This window comes from Tenrec ecaudatus, chromosome 5, assembly GCF_050624435.1.
Source record: "Tenrec ecaudatus isolate mTenEca1 chromosome 5, mTenEca1.hap1, whole genome shotgun sequence".
NCBI lineage: Eukaryota > Metazoa > Chordata > Mammalia > Afrosoricida > Tenrecidae > Tenrec > Tenrec ecaudatus.
Window position 1 is genome coordinate 41,356,896 of NC_134534.1, and position 18,679 is coordinate 41,375,574.

At 45.3% G+C, this 18,679-nt stretch overlaps 1 protein-coding gene across 4 annotated transcripts in view; it reads right to left on the minus strand.

Annotated features, from left to right (window-relative positions):
• CPQ (carboxypeptidase Q) overlaps window positions 1-18,679 on the minus strand; it is a 558,535-nt gene that overhangs the window by 494,360 nt on the left and 45,496 nt on the right. Inside the window, exon 1 of one of the 4 annotated variants that reach the window (XM_075549459.1) lies at window positions 4,110-4,313. The exons of the other annotated variants lie outside the window; for them this stretch is intronic. The gene's annotated coding sequence lies outside the window, so the exon portion shown is untranslated. Of the gene's footprint in view, window positions 1-4,109; window positions 4,314-18,679 lie in introns of those variants that run through there. 4 annotated transcript variants of the gene reach the window in all.

The following is an 18,679-nucleotide window of genomic DNA, read 5'->3' on the forward strand; positions in this document are numbered from 1 at the left end:
CACTTCCCAAGTTACCCCCTACTGTCTGTCATCAGCTTCTCCCTGCACACTTGGTCCTCAACCTTGGAGAACGTTCACTGTGGGTTTTATGAGTAGACTTCAGGAATCAAGAGCAAACTCACGCTGTCGGGCCACTGGGAATCACTATGACCTCATCGTTTTCTTTTTCTTTCTTTTTTTCTGTCACTTGGTTTAAATCTTCTTTTATTCGGGATACACGATTCAAAATATACACCCAACAGTATCATTGCATCCTTACTCTCTGAGGACTGTGGCCCTGGGTGCTCCCAGGCAGAGTCTGGGTCGGTCAGGAATCGGACACTGGAACATGGAACACTCTTGCTGCCAATAGTGATGTTGACGCCAACATTACTGCAGACCTCTGTGCACAGGGGCTCACAGCCCCCGGGGCATTTTCCTCACAAATCCAAAGCACTGTAAATGCATCCTTAAGGATCACACAGAGGCAGAAATTGAGAAATGGTAGAGGGCAACTGGCCTGATGTAGGTGACATGCAACAACATCACAGGTCAACAAAAGAGAAAAATTCAGGGGTGAGGAAGGATTGTTTTAAATTAAAAGTTGTTTAGGAGCCATGACAACCAAATAAAATGCGTTGTCCATGGTTGGATCCTGAACTGAACAGAACATCTGCAAAAGATACTTTGGGGACAATTGAGAAATCTGAATGCAAACCAAGCATTAGATGATTTTAAGAAATTAACATTATTTTTAACATTTGAGATATTTTGCATGAAGATGCCATTAGAGAAATATTTGTGAGTGACATAATACTAGCAAAAAAGAAGCAAAACCAGCAAACGTTGATAACTATTAAGTCCAAATAATATGTATATAGATTTTCATTGCACTATTTTCATTTTTTGAAATTTTTCATAATACATTTTTAAAAATACTTTTATTGGGGGTTCTTACATCCCTTATCACAATCCATACATTCATCCAGTGTGTCAAGCACATTTACACATACGCCACCATCCTCATTTTCAAAGCATTCTCTTCCCACTGGAGCCCTGCTATCAGCTCCCCATTTCTTCCCCTTCCCGCCCTCCCCTACCTGCCCTCCCTCATGAACCCTTGATAAGTTAGACTATTTTTTCTTATATTATCCATAATACATTTTTAAACCTCATCATTGAAAACTAGGTACAGCTGAAAAATATCACCCTCTAGGAAATTGCTCAAGAAATGTACAACCAGAATGGGAAGAATATACAAGGGGGCTTTGAAAAGCTTGTGGGAATTTTTCACTATCGTGCAATCCCACTTTTCCACGAGCGTTCTGAAGCCTCCTTGTGCAGCCAATAGAAGCGGTGGCTGTAACCTCGGGAGCGCGGTCCTCTCTGGCCTGTCCCCGTCTTTCTGGGAAGAGAGCGATACCACGGGGTTCGTGAGAACAGCTGCACCCCAAACAAGAAGGCCTGCAAAGTTCTGTGGCATTGTCCAGAGGTTTCAACTTGGCTTTGGAGGCTCCACCCAACTCCATTACCAGCAAGACTCCCCCTCTTCTGCCAGAGTTCTTTAGATAGCATGGGTGGAGCTGGTATGCCCTACGATTGAAAATGTCGGGAGATTTCACAGGCAGAAAGTGACCTTCCTGCATGTACGTAGTACAGGTTCCGGCTCCATCCACAGATGACACCACTTGCCACACCCAGAGACATGCGCTTTGTGTTCCTTTCTGTGCTACGCTGGGGCGCTTGTTTGCTTTCTCATCAAATGCTCCTTGGGTCTGAGACCATCCATTTTCCAGAAATGGTTACATCACAAGTCTTCCCTTGGGTGCAGTTCACAGCTCCTGTCTGCACTAGTTCACGAACATCTTCCTCGAACTCCACTCGTTCAGTCTGAGAGACCACAGCTAGCAGGCCTCAGCGGGGAGCCAGGCAAGGCTGGTTCAGAAAACAACTAAGTGTGATATACTAACCCATGAATGGAAAAAAAAAGTTGCGTGATTTATGAAGTGATTTCTTGGTTTCCCAACTTGATATTGACCACACCCACTGATATCAACCCATCTCTGACTCATCACAAGCCTAGGTAGGGTAGAGGCCACCTGCTCCTAAGGTTTCTGAGACTGTCCATCCTTCCAGGAGCCGAGACTTATCTTTCTCTCTCTCTCTCTCAGCACAGCCAAGGGGTTGGAGCTGTTAGAAACCCAGAGCTTCTCCCACAACATCACAACATCGCTTCCTCTCCCGACCTGAGAATGTGTAAAATAATTTCAAGCTGGAAAGGTTTTCTGGTTCAAGGCTATGCTAACAAATATGCAAATCATGAGAATGATGAGGGCAAAGAATGTACAGATGTGCTTTACACAATTGATGTATGTATGGATTGTGATAAGAGTTGTATGAGTCCCCAATAAAACAATTTAAGAAAAAGATGATGACAACCAATGTAAAGATGTGTTTGACAAAATGAACATATGTATGGATTTTGATAAGAGATTGTGTAAGAACCCCAATTAAATAAAATTAAAATATTTTAAAAACTGCAAATCAAAAGGTCATGAGCATTCTAAGATGGTGGGAAGGCCAATGTGTTCAGCAGGGTTCTCTAGAGAAACAAAACCAGGACACTAATAATTTTATATCTATTTAGATAGATAGCATAAGAAATAAATTAATCTATGAAGCAGTACAAATGGCTCAGTACAACACACAATTTGTTCCTTATGGTTGTGGTGAAGGGTATGTCCTCAGGACACCCCCTCTTTTAGCCTATGGGAATGTCCTGATAGATCCATTCTAACATACCAATTTCCCTAAGCCTTCGGATGTCTTCTTCTGCAGTGTACCAAGGTAGGCCAGGTGCTTCAAGTTGGTCTAATCTAGGCCATCTGGCAGTCCATGCGTCAGTGAACCAACCAAATAAAGACTTAGATCTCTCTTAGTCTCTCTCGCTGAGACATTAAACGAAGAGTCTGTGCTTAGAGGGTCCCCTATCCAGAAACTCAGACCGGTCTAATATTACATTTCGTGCACTGGTATCCCACACCCTTCGTAACCATTCCCAGGGGTATCCATTCCCCGGGCTGCTGCTTGTACATAATCAAAAGCTCGAGCAGATCTGTGTGAGTATAGCGCGCTTCTTCTTGGGTAATCATCTCAACCTCACCTTTAGGAGTTTTCTAAGCCTTAATTTTAGTGACAGGTCTAGAGGAAACAATGGGTGGTGAGGGTGTTTCCTGGGTGCTCTCAGCAATATCTTGTAAGGCATCTCCCTCAGGCAATCCTACAGATGCAGCCCCACCTGGCATTTCAGTTTGAGCAGTTTGATTAATCTGCTCAGGTGTGGGTTGTTCTGTTGACAGTGGATTAAGACCTTCAGCTGGGAGGGGTGGATCTATTGACTGGGGCGGGTCAATTGATTCCAGGGACTCAATATCCTCCTCTTCTGGATCATCAGCCCATATGTTCCCATCCCATTTTTCAGGGTCTCAACTTTTTCCTATCAATGTCCTCACTTTGATATCAGACACTGCTCTAGATCTGCAATTCAACTGCCATTGTAATTCAGCCACTGGCATAATGAGACTCTGGACCTGGTTCTCAGCAATGTCAGCTCTTTTACTAGAGAGAAGGCTCTCCTTTGTAACTTCTCTTATGTCTGTAAATCTGCACCTGAGGTACGCTTCTGAGGCCCTGCGACCATTCCTCTCCTTAATCACACTTTCCGTTGCAAGGAGGACCAGCCAACCAGCTTCCCTATACTTGCCATACTGACAAAACTGCTGGAAAATAGCAAACATACAATCACGCAGAGCCTCTCCTTTAACAGCACCTCATCGATCGGTGGTGATACTGTAGGTATGAGCTACGCTATTCCACACCATGGATTAGCCAGAGTGGCGGATTAATCCATGTCTTTAGGTGTAGAAATAGCATTATTAGGGCTGTGAAGACTAATCAGAAGCCCATAGTTATGATTCTATTTCTCTAGAAGCACTCATGGTACCAAATGTGTTAGTGTTCTCTAGAGAAACAAAACCAGGACACTAATAATCTTATGTATATTTATATAGATAGCATAATAAACAGTTAATTAATCTATGGAGCAGTACAAATGGCTCAGAGCAACTCACTTCCATGAGGCAGGTAGTACACTGGCAGTCCTTCAAGTTTTGAGGGCCGCTGGACAGTCTTCCGTAGAGCAATTCAGGCTACCTGGCCACAGGCGGCAAACAGCAAGGCAGGTCACCAACAATCAGCCAGATGACAGGGTCCGACAGTCCCCAGCTCAAGAGATATAAATTCCAGTGGTGTGGCAAAGCAGGTCTTGAAGGAACCTCAAGTGACAGCAACACAGTCCATGGGTTAGGTGTCCCACAGGTAGTGTAGCTTGCAAATGGAGGCACAGAACAAGCAAGGCAGCTGCACACTGGCCCGATGATCAAAGAGCGAGAGAGAGGGGAGGCCAGGCTCACCGAGCCATTTAACTCTTTGCCCTTCAATTAATCTCACATGTGTTCATTGGCCATGTTGGCACAACAGATCTACCTAGCACAGCCAAAGACATTTTTTTCCTAAATAAGTAAAAAAACCTGACCCTCAATGGGAAGATTTGGAAATGGGTGAGAGTAAAGGATGAATTGCATGATAAACGTAACTGTCACTGAATTTTACACATGAAAAATGTTGAAATGGCAATTTTTGTTACTCATACTTACCAAAAAGAAAAAAAAAGACACTGGTTTTAACCCATTAGTCTACTGGGATAAGAAAAAGAAAGAAAGAAAAAAACTAGCTTCCAAAACAGCTGAGGTCACCCAATTTGAGCTAAAATAACCAGAAAAAATCCTGAAAATGCAAACAGGTATCAGCCACTGGCGAATCAAATAATACATTTTGTAATACCCACTTTTCAACAATAATTTTTTTAAAGTCTGCCAAAAACATTTCTCCTCCACTAAAATGATCACACTACTCCAGGCCTCCCAAGCATCAACATTTGGAAGAAGTTCTGAAAGCAAGGCCATGGGCCTGCCTCCTCTCTCTAAGGGATCCTTTGACATCAAGGACAACCTGAGAAGCCTCAAGGAAGTGTCACCCCAGGGGATGACCACATGTCAGAAACAGCCAGGTGGGGAGCAGAGACTAGGCAAATGGCAAAGATAGACAAGCCTAAATTTAAGGCAAAGACCCCAAACACCAGAGCTGTGAGCTAAATCTAGATCAGATGTATTTTGTTTGGCCTGAACAGTGTTTGTCCAAACATCAAATGCCATGTAATTATCATGGCTGCCATATTATGTCAATCAAATATTTAAGAATTAAATTATTTAAAAAGGACCAAATTGAGATGCTGGGATTGATAAGTACAATAACTAAAATCAAAGAATTTGGTAGACCTGAGAGAATTAGTTAAATATTTAGGTTTTTCAGTACTGATAAATGGATACGGGTAATAAAGCAAAGGGCACTCCCATAGAGTTTACTCAGACAGCTTTGCAGGTGATGGTGTGGGTGATTAGTGAACTCAGTAGGTTTGCATTGTTCCATAAGTCAAATCAGAGGGCCCCTGTGCTGATATTAACAAGAACCAGATGACAGGATGCGTAAAATAAGTGTTGTTAGATTCTGTTGTCAGTTCCAACTCACAGAACCCTATGTACAATGGAACAAAACACTGCCCAGACTCTTGTTGTTCGGTTTGAGCCATTGTTGCAGCCGCATGTCCATCCACTGAGGTTATGCGTTGGTTGCTAACTGCAAAATCAGCAGTTCAAAACCATCAGCTGCTCCATGGGTCGACTAGATAGTAGGGAGCTTGATTTGTTTTATGTTGATGGCGTAACGGATTCGGTGTTGGGTTGCTAACAACAAGGTCAGCAGTGTGAACCCAGCATCGACTCTGTGAGAGAAAGATGAGGCTTTCTGTCCCTGTAAAGATTTACTGTCTCCGAAACGTAAAGGCGCAGTTCTACTCTGTCCTAGAGGGTCGCTATAAGTCAGGATGAATTTGATGGCATTGAGTTTGGGCTTTGTTTTGATAATCAAGAGAACTCAAGAAAAGGAGATTATCCTGGATGGGGGCCTAGAGGAATCACACTTTCGAAGTGGCCCAGAAGAAGAGAATTCGAGGAAGCTAGGACGATGGAAGAAAGAAAGGGGAGGAGCAACATCAGGAGCTTTGAAGATGGAAGGAGAAAGCCATGAGCCCAGGAGCGCGGACAGCCTCTAGGGGCCAAAGAAAGAAGTCCTCCCCTGGAGACTTCAGAAAGGGACACCGCCCTAACAACACCTTGATCCTAGCCCGGTGAGAGGCCACGCCACACTTCGGCCCAAAAGAAATCATTTTAATTGCTTAACCGACTACATTTGTGAACATTTGGTAAAGTCGCTGTAGGAAGTTAATGGCCTAGAACTATTTGATCCAAAACAATGCCCAGTCCTCATGTGTGATTATTTAATTAACTTCTTAATTAAAACTAAATATAATGTAACATTCAGTTCTGCAGTCACAATAGATGCATTTCCAGTGCTCAAAGCCGTCATGGCTGGTGGCTGCCTACTGAATTGAACAGTGAAGGCCAACATGTCCAGCGCTGCAGAAACTCCTATTGGACAGCCCGGATCAGTTCAGTGTCCCTCTTTAATCATACCTCGGGGCCTATTACTTTGTATAGGGCTATTTCTGCAGCTCTGGGTCTCCTTTCCTTTTGTAGAAAAAAGTAAAAGCTACGTGTTTCCAAGAGAAGATAAGTAAAATGTCAAGCTCTCCAAAATCAAATCAGTTCTGGGCCTGACACAAGAAAGGAGACGCGATACCGGCTTCCCCGAGTCAAGCCAGGGGTTTTGTGCGAAGTATTTCCATTGAGCTCAAGGGCTTCTCACTTCAATTTACTCCTCCATGTGTTGCTATTCCAGAAGGTGATGGTTGTAAGAAGCATTGAAGTTGAATAGCAAGATCTTTACTGTAATTTCAAATCGGCTAAAAACATAAAAGAATAGAAGCAAGGACCTCAGAATGGAAATTCCAAAATAGCTCCCCTCCTCTGTAACTCCTCTGGGTTTCAGTCACAGTACTAATACCAAGAAACCAGAAGACTGAAGGCACTTGGTGTCAACGAATAAGGTCATGTTATTCAAAATTACACTACTGCTTGTGAATCATAACTTCCCCTCTGAACATTAAGCTGTCATTTCAAATGTATGCTTTCAAATCCTTTAAAAACGGGACCTCACTCCTGTAAGGAGACTGGTGGCACAGTCGTTAAAGTACACTGTTGATAACCAAAAGTTGGGTGGGTGGGACCCACCAGCCACTCCAGAGAAGAAAGATTTGGCAGTTGGTTTCTGTAAAGGTTTGCAGCCTTGGGACCACGGTAGGGGTCATTCTACTCTGTCCTGCAGGACAGACAGCCCATGTAGCCAGAACTCAACTTCACCTTGATGTGAACTCAGTGTGTCATCTGGACAAAAGGGATGATTGGACTCTCCAAACATGATTCTTTTCCTGTAGCCACCCCTATGGCAGGCCTGTTTATGTCAACTTGTCCCCGTGTGAAATTGTAGGTGTTGAGTCCAACCTATCAATCAGGTCACAACCTAATGATACCGCTTTAGGGGTGTGGCCCTTTTTTAAGGGAGGCACTGGGAACCTCTCTCTCTCTCTCTCTCTCTCTCTCTCTCTCTCTCTCTCTCTCTCTCTCTCTCTCTCTCTCTTGCTGGTCACACGCCCCCCCACACACAAACACACCTGCTGAGACTCTGTGTCTGCCTCCAGAGAGGGCTTCATGTGAGCCATCGACTCTGGGGACTGTTGACCCCTTGCCTAGTTCCCACTGACCTTAGATGAATGAAACGGCACCGACCGACGTGTTATCTCCCTGCTTCCCACTTCTGCTTCATTAGCCTGCAGCTGTGTGAGGCTGAAGAGGCCGCTGGCTAGCATGGAACTCAAGGACTTAAGTTGGACTGGGCTGGGACATCTCCTTAATATAAAATTAGTTCCTGATAGAAGCTCTTTCTTATACATTTATGTGTGTCACTGGTTTTGTTTCTCTAGACCAGGGGTCGTCAAACTTTTGAGATGGAAGAACCAGTCCTGGCCCTCACGACAAATTTAAAAGCTATTCAAGAGCCGTAAATAGATGTTAACAAATAAAATCACCACTGAAATCTGATTCCATTTTCTCCAGAGCCACATATCCATGCTGAAAGAGTCACAGAGGGTTCCTGAGCCTTCGTACCTGACCTGTGCTCTAGACAATCCAGCCTACCACCCTGCCAGCCCCAAAGAGCTAAGCCCCACTCTGCTCCAGTCATGTGCAGATCATAATGATGTTTTTCTTTGCCAAAGCTAACAAAGTGCCCACTCAGCTTTTACTGGCCGTTGAGAAATTTAATAGACTGCACAGAAGATAAGAGACACAGGCTGAAACACAAATACTTGGCTTAAAATAACAGCCGTTGATTCAAAACCAGTGACTTAAGAAAAATTCCACAGATCAAGTAAGCAATAAAAATCTACAAGCCAAGAGTTAAGAGCACTTCCAAGAAAAAGGGGGGGGAAAGACACTGGAGCAGACAAGATCCCGAATCACCGCAGAGTCCAGACAAAAAGGAGTGCGTAACAGCAAAGTCAGACTCGCACAAGGGAGTTTGGGCCTCAGCCCCGCCAACAGAACCAACATCCAAACACGGGACCCGCACGCTCCCTAACCCAGCGGCATGTGGAGTTACGAGGAAGAGAGGAAGGCCCGTTGGCTTGCACACACTGGTCACATTATCCTGAGATCTATCAGCAAGAGAGAACATGCGAACCACATTACAAAAGACCAAAAATAAAAAAGACATGAAATAATAAATTTTAGAATAGAAGATTATGAAGACAGGTACTAACTGGGGGAGGGCTGAATTCTGAGAAAAACCAGGCCTATGAATTTTTTTAGGTTATAAATTTTATCGCTGGTACATCTTCAAAATATTTGTTGAATGGGTACATAGACTAGAGGGGAGCCCCACTGACAAGCTGTTTATTGAAATGCTCTTGACAAGGACTCGAACAACGCACTGTCCATATGTCCATCTAGTCAATTCTGACTTGGAGCGACCCAACAGTACTGGGTAGAACTGCCCCATGGGCTCCCCAAGGCTGACTCGTCACAGAAGGGAATTGCGACATCCACCACATCTTTCTCCCACTGAGCAATTGTTGGCTTCAAGCCACCAACCTTTCCATCAGCAGTCAGTCACTTCCCCACATCAGCGCCCAGTTACACGACACACACAAACCTTAATCTTAACAGACACAATTAAGGGACAGTAAGCAACAATGAAGTTTATAGACTGCAGCCTGCAGCATGGAGTCCACTTCACATAACAAAGAAAGAAAGAAGAATCCTCATAACTGGACTGAAAAGCTACATCATTAGACATGGAGAAAATAGGCATTCACCTTGTGAAGGGTCTTATTTCACTCGGCTCCACCATCAACAGCCGTGGAAGCAGCAGCCAAAAAAGCCAAATAGCATATCACATTGGGCGAATCTGCTACAAAAGACCATTTTAAAGGGTGAAAAAGCAACGATTCATTTGGAAGAGTGAGATATGCCCAACCCACAAACCATGGTCTTTTTGAAGGCCCTCGGATGCATGCAAACACTGGACAGTGAGTCGTGAAGACGGAAGAACCGATGCCTTTGAATTATGGTGTTGGTGAAATATAGAACACCCCAGACTGTCCGATGAACCAATCCATCAGTTATGGAAGAAGTAAATCTAGCCAGAATGCTCCGTGAAAGCATGGATGATGAGACTTTGTCTCACACAATTTGGACACGTGATTCGGAGAGACCAGGACACCATGCTTGGTAAAGTAGAGGATCAGCAAAAAGACGAAGCTCCTCCCCAGAATGGAGTGACACGGTAGCTACAACAACGTGTTCAGGCACAGCTGTGACTGTGACCAGGCCGCCGCACAGGGCAGTGTTTTGTTCTGTTGAGCGTACGGTCCCAAGGACTAACACCTAACAACTACAGCAAGCAATACAGAAAGTCCCAGCGTGTCCCAAGCTCTTTGGCTCAATGGTTAACCTACAAGTTGGTGATGAGCGTCAATCTAGTGAGTAGTCCTAGTGATCTGCTGAACGAAGAGCACAACCGAGACCACTCTACAAATAAATAAATAAATATTTTTCTTCTGTAGCACACGCGGTCACTGGGAGGAGGAATCGACCTGACACAACAAACAACAACAGCAAGCAATCCACATGGAAACTACGCAAAATTCCACTCCAAAAATGTCAATAGACAGGGCTCAACAAATATTATGCGCTATTTCCTGAGCACCCTGTAAGGTATGACATGTGAGATGTTATGAACTAAAGAAGCACAATCTGTGTGGCAGGAATGTGCATCAAATGACCGTGTCGTTTAGAAGGATGGCCATATACCTAGGTGAACAAAGGTGGTAAAAGATTACTTATTACTGCCTCCCCCAAAAACGAAGATCTATTTGACTTTCAGATACGACAGACATCGAGGTCAGATGCTTGCAATTAAGCATAGATCCGAAATGCAGACGGTTGTAACCCAAAATGTCTAGGGTGGCAGAGCTCTCATGGAGGGAAATCTTATCTTTCCCTCACCCCAAGATATGGACAATATCCGAAGACACTGTTTGATTGCCACTACTGTTACCTACTGGGTAGAGGCCAGGGTCACTGCTAAGCATCCTACAGCTCATAGGGCTGACCCCTGCAACAAAGAACTGCCTGGCTCCAAGTGCCAATCATGCCATCATGGCTGAGAAGCCTAGGGTTGGCCAACTTTTGAGACAGAAGAGCCGATCCTGTCCCACACAACAGTTTAACATGTATTTGAGATTATACAAACAAATGAAATCACCACTATCTGAATAATATTCCTTAAAATTTCTTCCATTTTCTTTCAGAGTCACACGGATGTACCCAAAGAGCCCCATCTGGCTCCTGAGCCAGTTTGTTGACCACTGGTCTAGAGGAACCCAATGACCAGAGAGTCCCAGACCTGTCACTTGGCTCAATAATGCTTTGCTCCATGAATGAGTGCAGGCACGAGCGTGAGTGGTCAAGGAAGGAAATCCTCCTGATGGCACCCAGGCCCTAGATGGTGCTCTGCCAAGGACACACCTCTCACATTGAGCTTGGCATCCTTCTGTGCCCATCTCAAGGGATTTCCCACTCCTCATCACCTATTAAAAAGGACCACACCAAAATGATACCATAAAAAACTGACAAACACTCAAAATACCATGAGCCTTCCACTCATACATATCTTCACTTACTGGTCCTCATCTTTAAGAAGAGGGGGAGGAAGACGGGAAGAGAAAAAGAAACTATAATTCCAGGGCTTAAGAGCTGGCTTTCTTCAGAATGTTAACTTAATGACTACATGCCTCAGTTTCCCCGTATGAAAGTGAAGATGATATTACATACCTCCTGGGTTTGTAGTAAAGATGAAAAGAGCCATTACATGTCAGGGCTTGGCACAGTGCTGGCACAGGGGGAGCACTGCTTGAGTATGAGCTATTAAGATACTTGAACGACAATACAGCTACTCACAAAATCTGTCTACATAAGCTACCAAAAGGAGAGCAACACTCTCAGCAAGAATATGGGATGGCAAACAGAGTTGGTGATCAATAGTTACAGTCTCATTCACCTTTCAGTCTTCTTCCTCCTTCCTCGGCCTCCAAGGCACTTGGGGCTCATACAGGATGTTGGAGACCCAGCACCACCACTGAAGAGTGTGCTGCTCCTCAAGAAGCAAACGGCTCTCATTCTAGAACTCTAAGATGCCCCTCCCTTGAGTGCAGATTGGAAGCTTCTGCAACCCTATTCTCCATGCTATCCTCCCATCAGCCATGACCAACGACAAGCCAACCACTCATAGGCAGAAAAAAGCTCAGAGCACCCACCGAAAAATCAGGTGGGTTCCAACACAGAGCTACCCTACACCCTGTACGACAGGGTAGAACTGCCCCTGTGGGTTTCTGAGGCTGTAACTCTTTTTTCTTTTAATCATTTTATCGGGGGCTCGTACAACTCTTATTAAAATCCATACATTCATCTATTGTGTCAAGCACATTTGCACATTTGTTACCATCATCATTCTCAAAACATTTGCTTTCTTAAAGGCTTGAAGGTGAACAAGCGGCCATCTAGCTAAGAAGCAAAAAAGCCCACATGGAAGAAGCACACCAGTCAGTGCGATCACGAGGTGCCAAGGGACCAGGTATAAGGCATCATGCAAAAAAAAAAAAAGATATATGTGTGTATATGTATATATGTGTATATGTATATGTGTGTATGTATATATATATATATACCATATTGAATGAAGGGGGAAGTGCAGAGTGGAGACCCAAGGCCCAAGTGTCGGCCAATGGAGATCCCCTCACAGAGGGGTTCAGGAGAGGAGATGGGTCAATGATGGTGCGAGGTAGTACCAATGAAGAACACAGCTTTCCCCCAGATCCTGGATACTTCCTCCCCCCAACTACCATCATCCGAATTCTACCTTGCAGGGCTGGATAGGGCAGAGGTTGTACACTGGTACATATGAGGGCTGGAGGCACAGGGAATCTAGGGTGGATGATACCTTCAGGACCAAGGGTGTGAGGGGCGATGCTGGGAGAGTGGAGGGCAAGCGAGTTGGAAAGGGGGAACTGATTACAAGGACCCACATGTGACCTCCTTCCTGGGAGAGGGATGGCAGGGAAGGGGGGGAAGGGAGACTCCGGATAGGGCAAGATATGACAAAATAACGATGTATAAATTACCAAGGGCACATGAGGGAGGGGGGAGTGGGGAGGGAGGGGGAAAAAAAAGAGGACCTGATGCAAAGGGCTTAAGTGGAGAGCAAAAGCTTTGAGAATGATTGGGGAAAAGAATGTGCAGATGTGCTTTATACAATTGATGTATGTATATGTATGGATTGTGATAAGAGTTGTATTAGTCCCTAATAAAATGTAAAAAAAGAAAAGAGGAGGAAAAAAAAGAAAATGATTAGGGCAAAGAATGTACAGATGTGCTGTATACAATTGATGTATTTATATGTATGGACTGTGATAAGAGTTGTATGAGCCCCTAATAAATTGCTTTAAAAAAAAAAGTAGAGACTGGCAGTGGAGATGGTAATAAAGCCACTAGTTACTTGAAAAAAATTTTTTAATTAAAAAAAAACATTTGCTTTCTACTTGAGCCCTTGATATCAGCTCCTCATTTTCCCCCTCCCTCCCCACTCTCCACTCCCTCATGAACCCTTGATAATTTATAAATTATTATTATTTTGTCATATCTCATACTGTCTGATGTCTCCCTTCACCCACTTTTCTGTTGTCCATTCCCCCAGGGAGGAGGCTATATGTAGAGCCTTGTAATCTGTTTCCCCTTTCTATCCCCTCCATCCTCCCAGTATCACCACTCTCACCACTGGTCCTGAAGAGTTCATCTGTCTTGGATTCCCTGTGTTTCCAGTTCCTATCTGTACCAACTGTACCAATGTACATCCTCTGGTCTATCCAGAGTTGTAAGGTAGAATTGGGATCATGATATTGGGGGTGAGTGGGTGAAGCATTTAAGAATTAGAGGAAAGTTGTATGTTTCATCGTTGCTACCCTGCACCCTGACTGGCTCCTCTCCTCCCTGCAACTCTTCTGTAAGGGGGTATCCAGTTGCCTACAAATGGTCTTTGAGTCTCCACTCTGCACTCCCCTTCATTTACAATGATATGATTTTTTGTTCTTTGATGCCTGATACCTGATCCCTTCGACACCTTGTGGTCACACAGGATGGTGTGCTTCTTCCATGTGGGCTTTGTTGCTTCTGAGTTAGATGGCTGCTTGTTTATCTGCAAGCCTTTAAGACCCCAGACACTATATTTTTTTGATAGCCGGGCACCATCAGCTTTCTTCACCACATGTGCTTATGCACACATTGGTCTTCAGCGATCATGCTGGGAAGATGAGCATTCATGGAATGCCAATTTAATAGAACAAAGTGTTCTTGCATTTAGGGAGTACTTGAGTGGAGGTTCAATGTCCATATGCTACCTTAATACTAGACCTATAAATATATGCACATAGATCTATTTCCCCACTATCCTATATAAATATATTTACATATGTACATGCCTGTATTTAGACCTCTATAAATGCCCTTTGCCTCCTACTTCTTTCCTCTATTTCATTTTACTTTCCTCTTGTCCCACTATCATGCTCAGCCTTCATTTGGGTTTTAGTAATTCTCTCAGTTACCTTGCCCTTGCTGAATCCCTATCAGGCCTCTCACACACTCCTTGCCACTAGTTTCAGATCACTTGTTGCTCCCTTGTCCCTGGGTTAGTCAACACCACCCCCTTTCCCCCGCCTCCCTCTCTCCCATGTCCCCCTGGAACCATCAGTCCCATTATTTTTCTCCTCTAGACTGATCTTCCAGCCTTTCTTATCTAGATAGATCTACAGAGATAATAATATGCACCAAAAAAAACAAGACACAGCAAGAAAAGTGGCAAGAGAACACAACGATGACAACAAAAAAGAAAGCCAATGGCCAAGAAAATAATAAATTTTTATTTTTAATTAAAATAGGAAAAAAAGAAAGAAAAACCTGTAAATAGGTCAAAGTCTGATTTTTGACTTCTAGACATGTCCTCCAGCCAAGCCCGATGGAGTGCCACACTCTGGCCCCAGAGTCTGTCCTTTGCACTCCCTCAGGAGCTCCCTGCTCTGCTCCCCCCATTGCTCTGCTGCACACCTTTAGTGTTTGCCCCGGTGTGGTGTGGTCAGACTGAGCCAATCCCAACACTGAGTCTCCAGTGTTGTCCTCTGTAGGGCCATGGGTCAGCGAGGGATGTCGTGTCTCCTAGTGGGATCAGCCGTATGGTTCACTCTGTGTATTGGCTATTCGGAGTGCGGCCGTAACTCTTGATGAGAGTAGAAAGCTTTATCTTTCCACTATGGAGGGGCTGTTGGTTTTGAACTGCTAACCTTATGGATAGCAGCCTAATGAGGAACCCACTCTTCTTACTAACCCTGCAGAGCTCTGCAACAACCACCTCGTTTCATGCCAGCAAGGGGAATATACAATTATCGCCCAGGTTGCGTAGTGGACAGGTGCTGGACTAACTGTAAGGTCAGCTGTTCAAAACCACCATCCCCTCCATGGGAGAAAGAGGGGACTTTCGACTCCCATAAAGAGTCACAGTCTTGGAAACTCAAAAGGACAGTTTTCCCCTGTCCTACAGAGGTGTTAGGAATTGGCACTAACCCAATGGCAGTGAGTTTGGGGTTGTTTGTTTGGTCTTTAGTGGGCCATGAAATAATGGAGACAATGGAAAAAGAGAGATAAAAAGAGCAGGATGAGATGAGTACTGAACAATGCCGAAGCTGGGGCCCTCTCAGAGCAAACCTCTTCCTCTGTGTCTGCGCTGGAGAACAGAGAGGGCTAGGACCATGCCAAGGAGAAGGGGTGAGCTACAATGGCCATTGTGTAAACAACAGTCCTTGGGTTTGGGGGTGGGGCAGGGACCAGGAGCAGACAGGACAGCCAGCCCAGAGTGGCAGAGGCTTGTGCTGGCACCACGAAAAACCCTTCCTGCCAAACGCCACAGGGCCAGCGTTGCCAAGAAATGGGCTCCCATGGTCCAGAGTATGTTATTCAGAGGGCCTTTCCAGTGAAACGTGGGTGGTGCGTGAGGAGGCTGGCAGGAGCCCTGCCTCAGATCTCCTCTTCAGGGCTTCCTTGTCTTTCTCACTAGAACAAGCAGCGCTTTCTCTGCCAGCCCGGGGTTCCCCAGCACCGCTTCCAGTTAGACACATTGAAACTTCCAAATTAAGCATTTTGAAAAAGGGCTTTGAAAATGTACACTGCCCTCGAGTCCATTGAGAAAGATGGTTTGGGGTTGAGAAGACATCAAATACTTAATGAGATTCTTCAACACCTCCAACTACGACAAACTGCCTCTGAGAACGACATGGGCCTTTAATCCTTGATTGACTCAATTTAACTGTAGGTTTAATAATCACCTCTCCTTTCACAGGATCTCTGCTGCCAGTACTTCCTAAACTTAATTGTTTCGTTCTCCTGAAAGCCCAGGAAGGTGCATCCGTCCACCCATCCCCATCTTACAGTTAAGGAAACTGTGTGGGCTGTAATCTGCCAAAAATCCCATGGAAAGGATTCAAACCCACGTCAGACTTTGATATTGATACTGTTTCCACTCTATTGTATACATATTGCACAGGTTGCCCTGGTGCAACCTAAACTTGAAACGGCTTTGTTTCCCTCAATCACAGCTGTGCCCCAGTGAATCAGGCCCTACTCTCCCTTAATAACATCTGGACAGAGTTCATAACTTTCCAATCATTTTCAGTTATTAGAAGAGTCACCATCCACTACTTAGGACCCAAACCTATTAATTTTTTAACATTCCAGTTTCGCATCCCATTTAAAGTTCTTTCCCTTCCCTCTCCCCATGACCAGCCAGGCTCCAGGTGAAGACTTGGATGGAGCAGGGACTGGGTCTTTTCTCTCCCCACCCCCAGCTCCACTCAGATCAGGTGGAGAGGAGGTGTCATAGGTCCTGGGGCTGCAATAAGACATTCCCTTAAGCAGGATGGCTTCAAATAGCCGAAACGGATCATCTCACTGTCAGGAACACCAGCAGATCCAAGTCTAGATGTTGGCAAACTCGGCGCTTCCCCGGCTCACCTGTTTCATGCCTCTCTCCTGGCTTCTCGTGGTTGCCAGCATTCTGGGTGTCCCAGGACTTGTGTCTGCGACACTCCAATCTCTGCTTCCTTCATCACATGGGTCTCTTACCTGTGAGCGATCCTGTCTCTGGCCTAAATTTCCCTCTCCTTTGTCTTATAAAAATTCCAATCATTGGATTTATGGCCCACCCGAAATCCATGACAGTTCTAGGTCAAGACTTTTTATCACATCTGCAAAGATCCAATTTCCAAATAAGGTCATGAACTGAGGTTCTGAGAGGACATGGAGTTGGGGGCAGGGGACATTATTCAACCAACCAAGGCAATACACTGTGACTGGTACATCTTGTTGTAGTACATCCTTGTAGCAGGAGGGAGTGGCAGAGATTGCCTATGAGCATGGCTGCCTATGAGTTCAAGTTTCCATCCTAGCTAGGTCTTGTTTTCTCTGCTGTTGATGGTCTTCACCAATTCGCTGGTCTCCACACAGGTGGTGAAGGAGCCCAGGTAATACAGTGACTACAGCACGTGGCTGCTACATACAAGGTCAGCCACTCAAAGCTCCCAGTCTGTCTGTGGGATAAAGACGTGGCCGTCTGCTTCAGGGAAAGCACGGCCCTAAAATCTCCATAGGGCAGCTTTGCTCTGTCCTATACAGTCCCTAAGAGTTGGGACTGATTAGTGGGCGACGGCGCATTCCATCAAGTTGAAGCGATGTGTACCTTCACTCCAGCTCTGTCCATGGCTGAGAATGTGCGGAGGCTGCTGGAGGAGCAGAGGACTGGGCACCAACATGTCTTCATTTTCGCTCTGCCATGATCCATGCCCCTACACTGCTCGCCATACCGCTTCTCACTAGATGCCACATAGCACACCCCCACATGCGTGCCTTGCCTTCTACACTCTGAGCTTCTTCTGTGGAGTTGTGAGAGCTACTACTTCTTCCAGCTCCTCTTGGCAGGGTGGCAGGGTGGGGCATTTCCCCGTCTTCTCAGACACCTCCTCCTGTTGTCCTTTCTCTCTCAGCTTTTTCAGGCTGCCATAGTAAGAGAAGCAGCAGCCACCAGTTCCAGAATTCACAGATGCCCTGACACATCAGGGACCCAGGCCAAGCTTCCCCCTTCCCTTACCTCATGTAGCTCTATTCATCTCACTCACGGCCACTCAGGACAGCCCTAGAGGGCAGAGGTGAGCTGCCTTGCAGGTTTCTGAGGCTCTACATCGTTATGGGAGCAGAGTCTCATCTCTCCCTTGGAGCAGCTGGTCAGCAGCTGTGAGGGTTTCCCAAAGTGGACAATACCACCCCTGAGAAACACCGGAATAATTGTAGGGGCAGCGGCGTGAGAGGGGCTGCAAAAGCAGATACCCAGGAGGGCAGTGACCCCTCCCCCCAAAAAAAGAGGATGGTAGACCAAATAAGTTTGGGGGCTAGTGGGTTAGAATTGGTAAATTGTGGTTAGGAGTCTGATATGGAACCAGCTACACCACAGAATCTCCAACACCCTACTCATGATTCATGACCAAGTAGGGCCCAAGGCCTCCTCCAACCTCTAGCCAAGTGTGTGTTGAGAGTCTCCCCCTGACCTTCCCAGACCTTCCATGTAGTGCCCTTTTCACAGGGAAGAGAAGGACAAGTGACTATGTTGCCCATTTGGCTTACAACTCACCACTGTAATATTCTCTTCTTTCTCTTCTCAAACCCATGACTCTACTTATAAATCTAGAAGTTGAGGACAATAGTTTAAAATAGTCAAAGCATTTTGGTCACCACTTACTGAGCCCCGAAGGAAGTATCTACTCCAGCTATTTGTCACAGAGTGTACGGGAGGACTCCTTGTCTTCATCGTAGGCTCCAGTCACAAATCCCAAGGTAACAGGAAAAGTCTGCCTCAATATACTGTAACATAAATCTTTCCCAACTCCCCATAAGTACACAAATGAAGTACAAACATG